The following is an 11197-nucleotide window of genomic DNA, read 5'->3' as shown; positions in this document are numbered from 1 at the left end:
CAACACAAACACAAGTCGAAGTTTCGGGCCTCCGCCCCGTAGCCTCCCCTCTTCGGGGCCCAAAACTCCCACTCCCATCGAAGACAAGACATTAACTTTCAATTGGAGAGCGGATGGGGAATGTTGATGGGATTATAAGTGATTTTCATCAAAAATGCAGCGCACGACAAGAACAGATATGGCATCTATGTGGGTGCACTGGAAAGATGCGGAGCCCAGTCAGGATGTGCATTCAAAATGACGAACAATAAAAATAAGTGAAAGATGAAAGTTTGTAGGAGTATGTAAGGGAGTGCGGGAGTTCCAAATAGTTTTAGTTTAGTTTTAGTTTTATGTTGACACTTAAATTTAGTAATAACCAGGATAAGAATAAACTTATTCTTTTAAACATTATAGTCTACAACTTAAAAAAATATTTCCATAAAAAAATGAAATATAATAAATATTATACAAATTTAAAATAACAAAACATTTTTGCAAGAACCATTCCATCTGGATTATGCTAGACCCTATCATAAATCAATAAAATCACCCCTTATAGAACTGAATATTTTTCCCTCAGTGTGCGAACGGATAGGGCCTTGTTAAGTTGAAAGTTGCCGAAGACAAGCGACGTGATAACTCAAAGCGGACATCAATCGATTCGTCACCGTCGCGGGCAATCAGCCAGCAGAACTAACCCAACTTCAACTTGAACCCGACTTCAGTCGGACAGTCGGACTCCGCGGTTTAAGTTTCAGTGCCCGGTGGCCGCCCTCGGGGCCCTCTTAAAATATTATTCATAATTCCATAAATTTAAAGGCCCCAAGGAGCTGGTAGCCCGAAGTCTCGATGGGGCCACGCGCCTGCGCGTTTGTCATATGCAAACAGGGAGGGGCGGGGAACCTTCTTTATACGACTGCTCCGGTACATTAAGCCTAATGAACGTCCTTAGCTGTATTGGTGGAGGGTTCTACACAAAGAGAAATAACAATGAAGTTTATAATTCAGTAATATTTAATTGATTGAAGAGATGTAATAGTAAGATGCGGGATTTGTTCTAAGTTAAAGTTTGTAGAAAGTATCCTATCTTTACCGTGAATTTTGATTTAAATGTTGCTACTTTTTATAATAATATAAAATTGGGTTGTATTTCTCATAAGCTGCCACTTTTAATCGTATATTTATCGATTTATTGAAAATGTATTATATTTACGAAATGTGCCTTAATATAGATTTTTTGTGATGAAGCTGTAGCTGATATTTTTTCCAAGTGCCCTCTGGGATCTCGGTGTCTGTGTCACTTGTCGGTTTAAAGAAGTCCACTTCCCAGTCCCCTGGAATGACCAAAAGTCGCCGTGATTACCGGGAAAGGGAGGCCGCTCGCCGCTCGGATGGCATTAGCGCAGAAATATTTAATTAATGGTAATTTATGTGCACGTAAATTGTGCAAAGTGCGACCGGAGTTCCAGTCGAAGGCAGCTGCAATAAAAGCAACACCAATCGCAGCAGCAGCAGCAGGATGATATGAGGAAGTGCCCGGTATCAGTGCCCCCCGCCGTTTCTAGTTAACATCGGGAGTTGCAAAGGTTAATAGGGTTTTCTCTTGGCTGGCGGTGTTGGCAAGGCAATTGCCATGGGTTAACTGTCATTGAGCGTGGCAGTAGCCGGTTAAAAGGCCTGAATAATCAAGGCTGGAGAGCGATCGGGAGAGTGAGGCGGTTGACTGGCGAAGTCCTAGGTGCACCCTTTCCCGCATTCGAAAATATACCAGTACCTTAAGGTTTTATTACAGAAGATTATACTATAAGTAACAGCCCAGAAAACGAAATCAGCTTATTAAAATCAATATCTTTCAGTAATTAAAACAACTATGTAATGTAACATTTCTGAAGCGGCTTTTGTCACCGAGATAAAAAATAGTAGACATGGCATTCAGAAATGATCCAATGTATGTTTAACCCAATAATTTGAGGTCATAACGTTAAATTGCTTGTTCCAAAAGGGTTGCTAATTTAACATCATATAACAGGTATCTGTAAAGGCAGATACCAACCGGGGTTCCGGCCAAGCCAATAAAGCCAGTGACGCAGAGGAATGCAATAAGATGTCAACGGCAGCCGTCTGAATTCGCCCGACTGGTATGCAAATTTCGCAACTGCTACTGCAGTTGGATGCGAAAAGCATCTAGCAGCCGCACTAAAAACTAATAAGATGTTGTATCGTCATGTATCTTCCGCGGTACTATCTGTATCTGTAACTGCTAACCGAGCCGAGGAACTGAACCTCGGGCATCTGCGGCCATCCGCTGATGGCTTCTCATTTTATTTCACCTTGTCACGTGCTGCGCCTGTATGTGAGCTTGCAGCGGTGGCAATTTCCCGCATTTCAGCAGAAAATATCTAACTACCTACGCGCGCTCTCCGACTCCGATTCGGATTCTTCTGCGGATTCTGATTCTGATTCCGACTGTGACGGCGACTGCGACTATGGCCAAAATCATGGCCAGAGGCGTCGAGAAATCGGCCCCTCAAGAATGTTGCATAACTTTATCGGACCGGGCGGCAGATCCAACTATCTGAGATTGTCAACATCACACGAAGAAAAAAAGACGTTAAATAAAATACGATAGCTTTCTGTTATGTTCTGTAAAGTATCTGCATTTCAACTTCTAAAAATTAAAATGTTAAAAGTATATTAAAAATCCATTTGTACCTTTTGAAATATTAGTATTATTATTCAAAGCTCGACTGCAAATTTTTTTTGTTTACTACACATTGATTTGAAATTTAATTAATAAAAATCTAGAAACATTTTTAAAATTACATCTTTTTTTAATTTTAAGTGGACCCACATTTGTTTTATGTGCGCCACTCGGTACCCATTGCGGATTTCCGACTACGCACCTGGTCGCAAATAGCAGTGGCTGTATCTTTTTGTGGCGATTTCTTTCTACTTGGGGGAAGCTGTTGGAGCCTTTTTCATTAAACGGTAATTTCACACCGGTGGACAAGATACACACATATACTGAAAAGGACGGCAGATGCCCGGGGAAAGAGAGGGGCGAATGGTACGCGGCTAGAATTTTTCGGACATTTATCGCCTGGCTGTCGTCGCCGGTCGAATCTCTCTATCGCCGCCCAATTACAAGCAAGTTAAAATCAAGTACGGGCATTGATTAGTTGCCGAGCAGGAATGGCGGAGAAGGAAAGGGCGACGGGGGCGGCAGGCGGAGAGATTAAAATGTAATCTTTAGCGCCGCAGTCATATGAAACGTGTTCGATTAGGCTTACGGCCTCAGCGAGGTTTCGTTTCCTGCACTGGTCCAAAAAATGCTAAATAAATTCCGAAATTAATGAATTAATTCATTTAAAATGGGGAAACTAAAAACCAAATAGCAATGGCAACTCACACCAAGTATTTAATATTGGAATATCCAAAACAGTTCTCAATATTTAAAAAACATACAATTTATTATTAAAAGAACTTATACAGAAATAAGTTATTTTTAATATCTCAAAAAATAAATATAAAATATTTGCCTTATTGTTTTAATTACATACTTTTAATCGTAGTTTAATACGAAAAAAACATATGCCTCATTTAAAATGGGAACACTAAAAACCAAATAGCATTGGGTTTTACTCGCCCCGAGTGTTTAATATGGGAATATCCAAAACAGTTCTCAATATTTTAAAAAACATACAATTGGTTATTAAAAGAACTATACAGAAACAAGTTATTTTTAATATCTTAAAAAATAAATATAAAATATTTGCCTTATTGTTTCAGACTGATTCATTAATTTCTTTATAATTACATGCTTTTCTTTTTTTCAGTTTGGGCTCCAGCAGATTGGCTTCCATTTCGCTTCGTGTTGGTTTCCGAAGACCTGGCCAACTGCTGTGCCGCATGTAGGTGGCCCTGGAGTGGGAAGTGGGTTTTGGCCAAAGGCCCCCCTGACCGCCGGTAAGTGCTGAAATGTGTCCTACCTACGCGGGCAAACGGAACGGGCTGAAATCAAAATTTGCCAACGGATTTATAGTTTCACTAGTTCGCCGCAGAAGATTGCGAGTGGAAGCAGATAGCAGGAGAACAGAGAAAGGTATTCCTTAATTTCTGAGTTTATTAGTCATAAATAAATGTGCCCATAACATCACATTTTATATGCATTTAATACATTTATATGAAGTAGTACTAAGAATAGAAATCCTCAACTTTAAATTCTATTTTATGTTTAAGCCCAATTTCGATTTAAGTTTATGTTACTTAGCAGAAAATCAGTAGCAATTTGTAATGAAGTGACTGCGTTGCAGGCAACACAGTCTCGTTCTAAACCAACTGACTTAGGGGCTCAAAGGGAATACCAAGTTTGTGCAGTATTAAGTCCTGGAAGTTACTTTCGAATCCCCCTCAAATCAGTCTCTATAGGGCGCCTCACTGTTCGGTACTTATCCACTTGACCAGATTCCGGTTTTCCTACAACCCCTGGCCCGTTTCGCCGTAAATGAGCAATTCACTGGGTCCTCCGACCGAGTGTAATTACAATGAGGGGCCCAATGAAATGCATCCAGGGGACGTCATGGCTGTTTAATAACCTTAAACAGATTTCCTGCTGTCTTAGTAATGCTTTTCCGTTGTTTACATGGCAGCTTAAAGGATTCGGCCTTCATTCGCCACAATCGCCATCGCAGTCCGCCCACGCACACTTTCGCCCACCTGACCATGGCCTTATTCAATTTTGCGTAAATGTAATTAAAATATCCTTTTGCCCTTACAAAGGCGCCGAAATCTCCACCTGTGGGTGGGAGTGGATGTGGATGGTTCGGGGTGGTTTCTGGTGGTTTCTGGTTGCTTTTGGGGTTCTTTGGGCGGTGAATCCTGGTCAGTTGAGGGCTGGAAAGTATGAGACTTTCCCCGGCATTAGCCAACCGCATGCAGCACTTGTTGTTAAGTACATCTCACAGACGGTTGCGGTCAAAATAATAGTTGGCATAGAGTGAAGGGCTATAAAAAGTACTATTTTTGCGAAAACTTATGATAGCTGCACATGGTAAGTAAAATGATGTTTATTTCTTGATTATTCTCGGTATGTAGAGATAAGAGATACATTGTTAGCATTTATTTTAAATTTTAAATTATAAAATTAAACAGTTCGTGTATCTTAATCTTACATTTTTTAAGCAGAAGTGGTATTAGATTGGTTGCAGACATTTCCTACAACTTCTAGCTAAATCGTTTACAATATTTTTTCAGGCCATCATTTCACTGACCTCCTCTGTGCACTTAGAGAAAAGGGTGGGGGCATTGGGGAATGCAGACAGTCGCATTACACGCTCCTTTGCATATTGTGCAATGGGAGAAGCCGGCTCAAAGGAGCTGCGACCCCGTAGTCGAGCCCTTTCTGGGGCGGGTTAACGTGGCTCTGTTTGTTTGTTTGTTCATTTGTTTGCCTCGCATCGCGCCGCTCTCCGGTGACCTTTGCCCCGCGCTCTGGAGGGGCAAGTGGAACAATCAAGGCGCCCACAAGCCCTGCTTACTGTCAAAAACACGCAGCAACGGGCAACAAACAAACAAACACAGACTCTCATATGCCGAGCTGTGCGGGTGCACAGTGGATTGGGCCGGTCAACAAACGATTAGTTAAAGCAGAATCAGTCACCATGGCTTGCATCATTTTAATGTTTGTTCTATAATTTGGAACTCGATCACAACACGACTAATTGGAAGAGTTTTTACGGTCGAACGGACCACCCAATTCGGTCACGCACAACCAAGTGTGGAAGTTAAATACTCATTTTGATATCATTCTTTAATGTTTGACTGAACCTTTCCATAAAGGATATTTAGAAAGTTGTTCCATGAACCTACTAGGCTCCGGTATCTAAAGAAAGGTTTTGATTCATTTTATATATATTTACATTTATCAAATACTGGGTATTTTTCAGAAAATATAAGACATACACTATGAATAAAAGACCAAGTAAGCTTGATAAATAACATATAAAAAACATAATTTATATTTGTTTTACGATTGAAAACATTTCATTTAAACAAATCAAATGATCATCAAAGAAATACTTGGTAAAAATAAGTTATATAATAGGTATAGAAACAGTTGGGACCCACTGTTCCGATCCGAAAAAGGTTTTGGCCTGCAATCGCAGCAGAGGCCGTTGCTGCAGCTTCTTGACAATGATAACAATGCGGCGAGGTCCCTTCCGGAGGTTGTGACACGAGCTGGATGGACTGCCTGGGCTGACGGAAGGGCAGGACTTTCAGGACTTGCAGGACTCCGCTGCAGCGCAGCGCTTTAGTGTGTAATTTAATTGAACGGACATAACGAGACGCACACGGACACACAGACACACAGGCAGTGGGGTCGGGATCGAGTCGAGGATGCAGTCCAGTCGAGTCGAGTTCGTGTGGGGGACTAAAGAGGACTCTTTGCTTAATTGAAAGCAATTAAGTGGAAAATTGAAAACTTTGGCAGCCATAACGTTGACGTCTGACCGCCACTGACACACCGCATTCCCTTCGAACCGCGCTGCACCCCGCCGTCCATTATTCAAGCACACGCAGAGAAAAAATGTCGTTAATAAACGGACTTTTTGCTGTGCAAACAGAATTGTGTGATTTGTGTGATTAGTACTACAAAGCATATTGAAGATATAGCAAAAAATTAAAATTACGATATGAAAGAAAACCAATACGTTTTTATTCTATTGAGGTTTTCTTTTTTGGATCAAAGTGTTGTCTATTTTAATATCTCTTTAATTTTATCGTTCAAAATGTGGGTAAATAAAATAAGGTAACAGATTATAATATCAGTGTTATTAGAACCTATAAATTTATAGTATTTTTTACTACGCTGCCATTCAATATAGAATACAATTTTATACAAATATAAATATATAATTATAAAGGATTACCTAATTTTGTTCTTACTGAGAATAAGCTTCGAATGAAGCCTCATTTGATAAAATCCAATATTTCGTTCAAAACTTATTAAAAAACAAGATTTTGGGGGACTTGCAAAATGAAAATGTTTGTCCGTTTGTTTGTGGGCTTGGGTATTAAGAAGCTCGAGATAGAAAACATTTGTTCTACGACTTTTAGGCAAACCTAGTTTAGCGGAAAATAACAGATTTGAAAGTTTCTAAACAACAAATGCTAGAAGGTGTATTTATTTAGTCGAATGTACACGCATTATTCAACATAAAAGTCGATATCAGAACTTGATAACTTGATTTGGATCTTTGTTGAGAAGAAATGTATTCAAAATGAAGTGGCTTTGTTATTATTACGGTTTGTTTAAATAAACACGATTGTTAAAATACGTCCAAAAATAGTAAAGAATGAATTCATTGAATTGAATTACACTCTGTTTCAGTTCTGGTGATTTTAATGATCTGCAATATCCTTACCATCGTCGTGTATATTTACGTTAAGAAACATGAAAATACACTCGGGAAGTGCAGATGATTGGGATACTATTATATTTGAATTTAATTCAGCCAAACCTATGTATGAGTAATGGTTAAATCTGGGGTCAAATTGCGAATGGTTTGTTATATTTTTGTTATTTACAGATTTTACTATATTTTTCTTTATGGAATCGTACTATGGATGGCTTTCTGCCATAAGCTATGACTGTTGGCAAATCTTCAAGCCGCTCAAGCGCGATGAAAATCGATCTCAATTTCTGGTCTACAGTGCTTTTGTCTACATCACGGCTGCTGGCATTTTAGCATTGTATTGCTTAGAAGAATATGGCTTGGTTTCTGGACGCGGTAATTTAAAAGAATGTTTAAAAAGTGCTACTGTAAAACTTCCGTACCAGCAGTTAAAAGATAGTTAGTCTATTTCTAGCATAAACGGTTTTAAAATGAATATCCTTTATTTTACACTGAAACCCGCGATACATGTTTTCTCCGCCTAAAGGCATATACTTTTGAGCTTCGCTTAAAGTTTTGGAAGTTTTACTAGTGTCTTCGAAATTGTTTCATGATATTGACTCCTTGAGCTTTGGCTGTACTAATAAACCAACTCAGTGCGAATTATCATTGGCTTAGGGAGGGCTACCCTAGTTATATTGAATTTTATTATGTTTGTCCTGAGCGCCACTAATCTTTGGAAAGTAAAGAGAGAACTGAAGAGGTTTGAGCGACAGCACGAGACCACAACGACATGCTTTGATTTCGATACTGAAACGTAAGAACTGACGTATACCCATTACTTGAAAGTAACGCAGCATCCTGATTTCCTAATTTTTTAGGCTTGCTATCTCTTTGAGAATTTTCGTCATCATGGGCGTCACTTGGACTGCTTACAGCATTATCTTTTTTTTGGAAATAGTTTTTTACAAACTCTATTATTTGCTTGCCATCCTTTACGAAGCCCACCTGTATTTTGGTCCTATCTACTTTATTCTGCTAGTCCTGAAGCGCAGCACCCTGAAGCTCCTAATGGATAGGTAAGTCCTACGTGATCGAAACAGACATTTTAATAATACGTTCCCATTCCGTTCAGCATTCGTTAAAGGAAAAATGAATAGCGAATCCTTGCTCAAATATCTAGTATATGTGACCAGGAGAATAAGCTTTTTTTTTTAATTAAATGAATAACTTTAAAAAGTCACTTTAAAATAATAAGCAGTATAACATTGTTGACTAGTTTCAGTTTGATTAAAATTCGTTGTCCGAATTACACAATAAAAATATATATAAACAAACGAATATTAAAGATCTTTTGTAGGTGTTTGAGAAGTGAGTAACTGAGAGTAGCCAACAGATTTTCTCTCAGTGCCACATGCACAATGCATTTGCATTTGATAGCCCCGCCCCCATTTTGGGCGGCGAGTGGCGAAAAAAGTGTGCAGTCACGTACGACGCCGACCGCGGCAGAGACGCCTTTCGCGCTGCTACTGTCACTTTACATGCCACAACACACAATTGACAGCGCGGATATTTATGTAAATAATTTTTCATGTTGCTGGTCGGCAGCAGCCAGCGACAACAAAAGTATGCACTTTCTGTTGACGTGACCCGCGCGTATGCGAAATAAAAATGCGAATTTTCACCCAGAAAACAAACAAAAATAGGCGAAAATGGACGCCCACACAAAAGGGGCAAAGGCTGGCGCCCATTCATCTATTTCTCACCCCGAGAGCGTCTGCATAAAGAGCCCATTGTCGCGGTCCAGCCCACAAAATGGTTAAAGTGCAAAGAGGAGTGCAATTTATGAAAGGATTGGGCGAAACCGATTTCCAGATGGACTTAAAAAGCGTTGCCAATATGCAAAAGCTGCGCTGGTTTTTGCGCCAATAAATGCGTTTTAATTAATCCATGAAAATCGTTACATCCCAAATAAATACAAAAATATGATAATGACAGTGCGCATATTTATAAAATACGTTTTCCTTTCAATTTTACTCGAAAATGTTTAAAAACTACGTTTCTTCATTAAAGTATATACAAAATATTTACTTTATATCTATATTTTTCAGGAGGAAACTAAAAACTTTATGAAGAACATTTTTTTTTGTTTTAATTGAAACATATTAACTTCATATAAAATAACACCTAAAAATATTCTTCCTTGTTATAAAGACAAATCCAAAACTCCAATATAGTACTGATGCAAGAATTATTATACCTGATAAAGAACGTTTTATTCGTTCTATTGTTTTAGATTCATAAATATTTATTATTCTTAAGCTCAAATAAATCTAATGATGAATCCCGGTTTTTAGAGCGAAATCGATTTCATTTTATCTGTAAATATATAGTGAATAGTGAATGAAAATCACTTTCAGCTTCCAAACTATTATAGGAAATGCTTTAAAATACTTTTAATAAAATGCCTAGCCTTTGAGAAATCATTTAAATATCTATAGGACAATTCCTGTCAATCGACACTTACATTTTAAATTCAATCCCACTCCGCAGTCCCTTTAAGGCATCGATTGAGGGGCAGGGTAGTGTTATTGTCCGTAATGCGCCCCTAATTATAACACATTGCAAATGCAATTAATGGGCGCGACAATTAAAAATAACGAGCAGAAGGAATCGCTGTGGATGTTCATAAATGATAATGTAACCAAGCCCCCCGGGGAGGGGGGAGTTTCGAAACGCTTTCGAAACTTTTGTCGGCCAGTGGGGCGGACAGAGGATTTCGCATCCTAAACCAGGAAATATGCTTAAAACGTGGCCAGCGATTCGAAATCGTCCCCTGGAACACACATTCGATATGAACGCAGGGATTCGCCCTCACAATATATCGCGGCACAGTTGACTGGACTAATTTGTCGGAAATGACGTTTTCGGTTTTAGCCAGCGGATGTGGAGGTTATGTATGCGAAATTTCGGGACATTTTGGCAATTTTGGGGGGCGCAGGGAAAAAAAGGGGCCTCTGCGGGTTTGAGTGACAGGAAGCCGGCAAGGGCCGAAAATATTTCAAGTCCTTGCACGACACTTTTCCAAAACGACGCCTGCTAATTTAATTAATTTCCACCTGGCCCGATGGCACCAAAGTTTAGTCCTGCTGCAAAAACCACCCCAAAACACCCAACCCAACGCCATCGCCCATCAGCAATACACGTAATTGAAACATTCCTTGACCAGCGAAATAATAAAGGAGTCGCCCGAAAAAGGAAAAAGTTACTTCTGCCGCAATTATTTGGCACGTCTCCACTAATTAATTACGCCTTTTGGCTCCACGTTCTCGGGCGGTTCGGTTTCGGTTGTTCCCAGTTTAAAATGTCCACGTTTAATTAAATATGGCCCGGGTGCGGCGGCTCTATAATTAATTTCGACACTGCAATTTTGTTTAAAGCGAAGAATGCGGCCCAGAAAAAAATGTGTATGTGCCACGGAAAGCTGAAAGCCGAACCGAATTAGAGCAGGACATCTGCACGGATGGATCCGGCCTTCTCGCGGGGATTCCCCACTCCATTGCCAATTTGAAATTCGCACAGAGAAAAGTGCTATCGAAATGGGTAGCGAGCTTTTGCAGATTTTAATATTTTTTAAATCTAAAATATAAGAGGTTAAAGTATAAATAAAAATGGGAGAAATGTATATTATTTGTTTGTAAATAAAATATTTAATGGTAAATTTAACATATATTTTTTTATTAGCTCAATAAAAAACTTTGAAACAAAAATGAAGTTTTTTAATTATACACTACAATATCATTAACTTAAGTACCTCAAAT

This window comes from Drosophila biarmipes, chromosome 3L (genome assembly GCF_025231255.1).
Source record: "Drosophila biarmipes strain raj3 chromosome 3L, RU_DBia_V1.1, whole genome shotgun sequence".
In the NCBI taxonomy this organism is placed as follows: Eukaryota; Metazoa; Arthropoda; class Insecta; order Diptera; family Drosophilidae; genus Drosophila; species Drosophila biarmipes.
Note: the sequence above shows the minus strand (reverse complement) of the source record.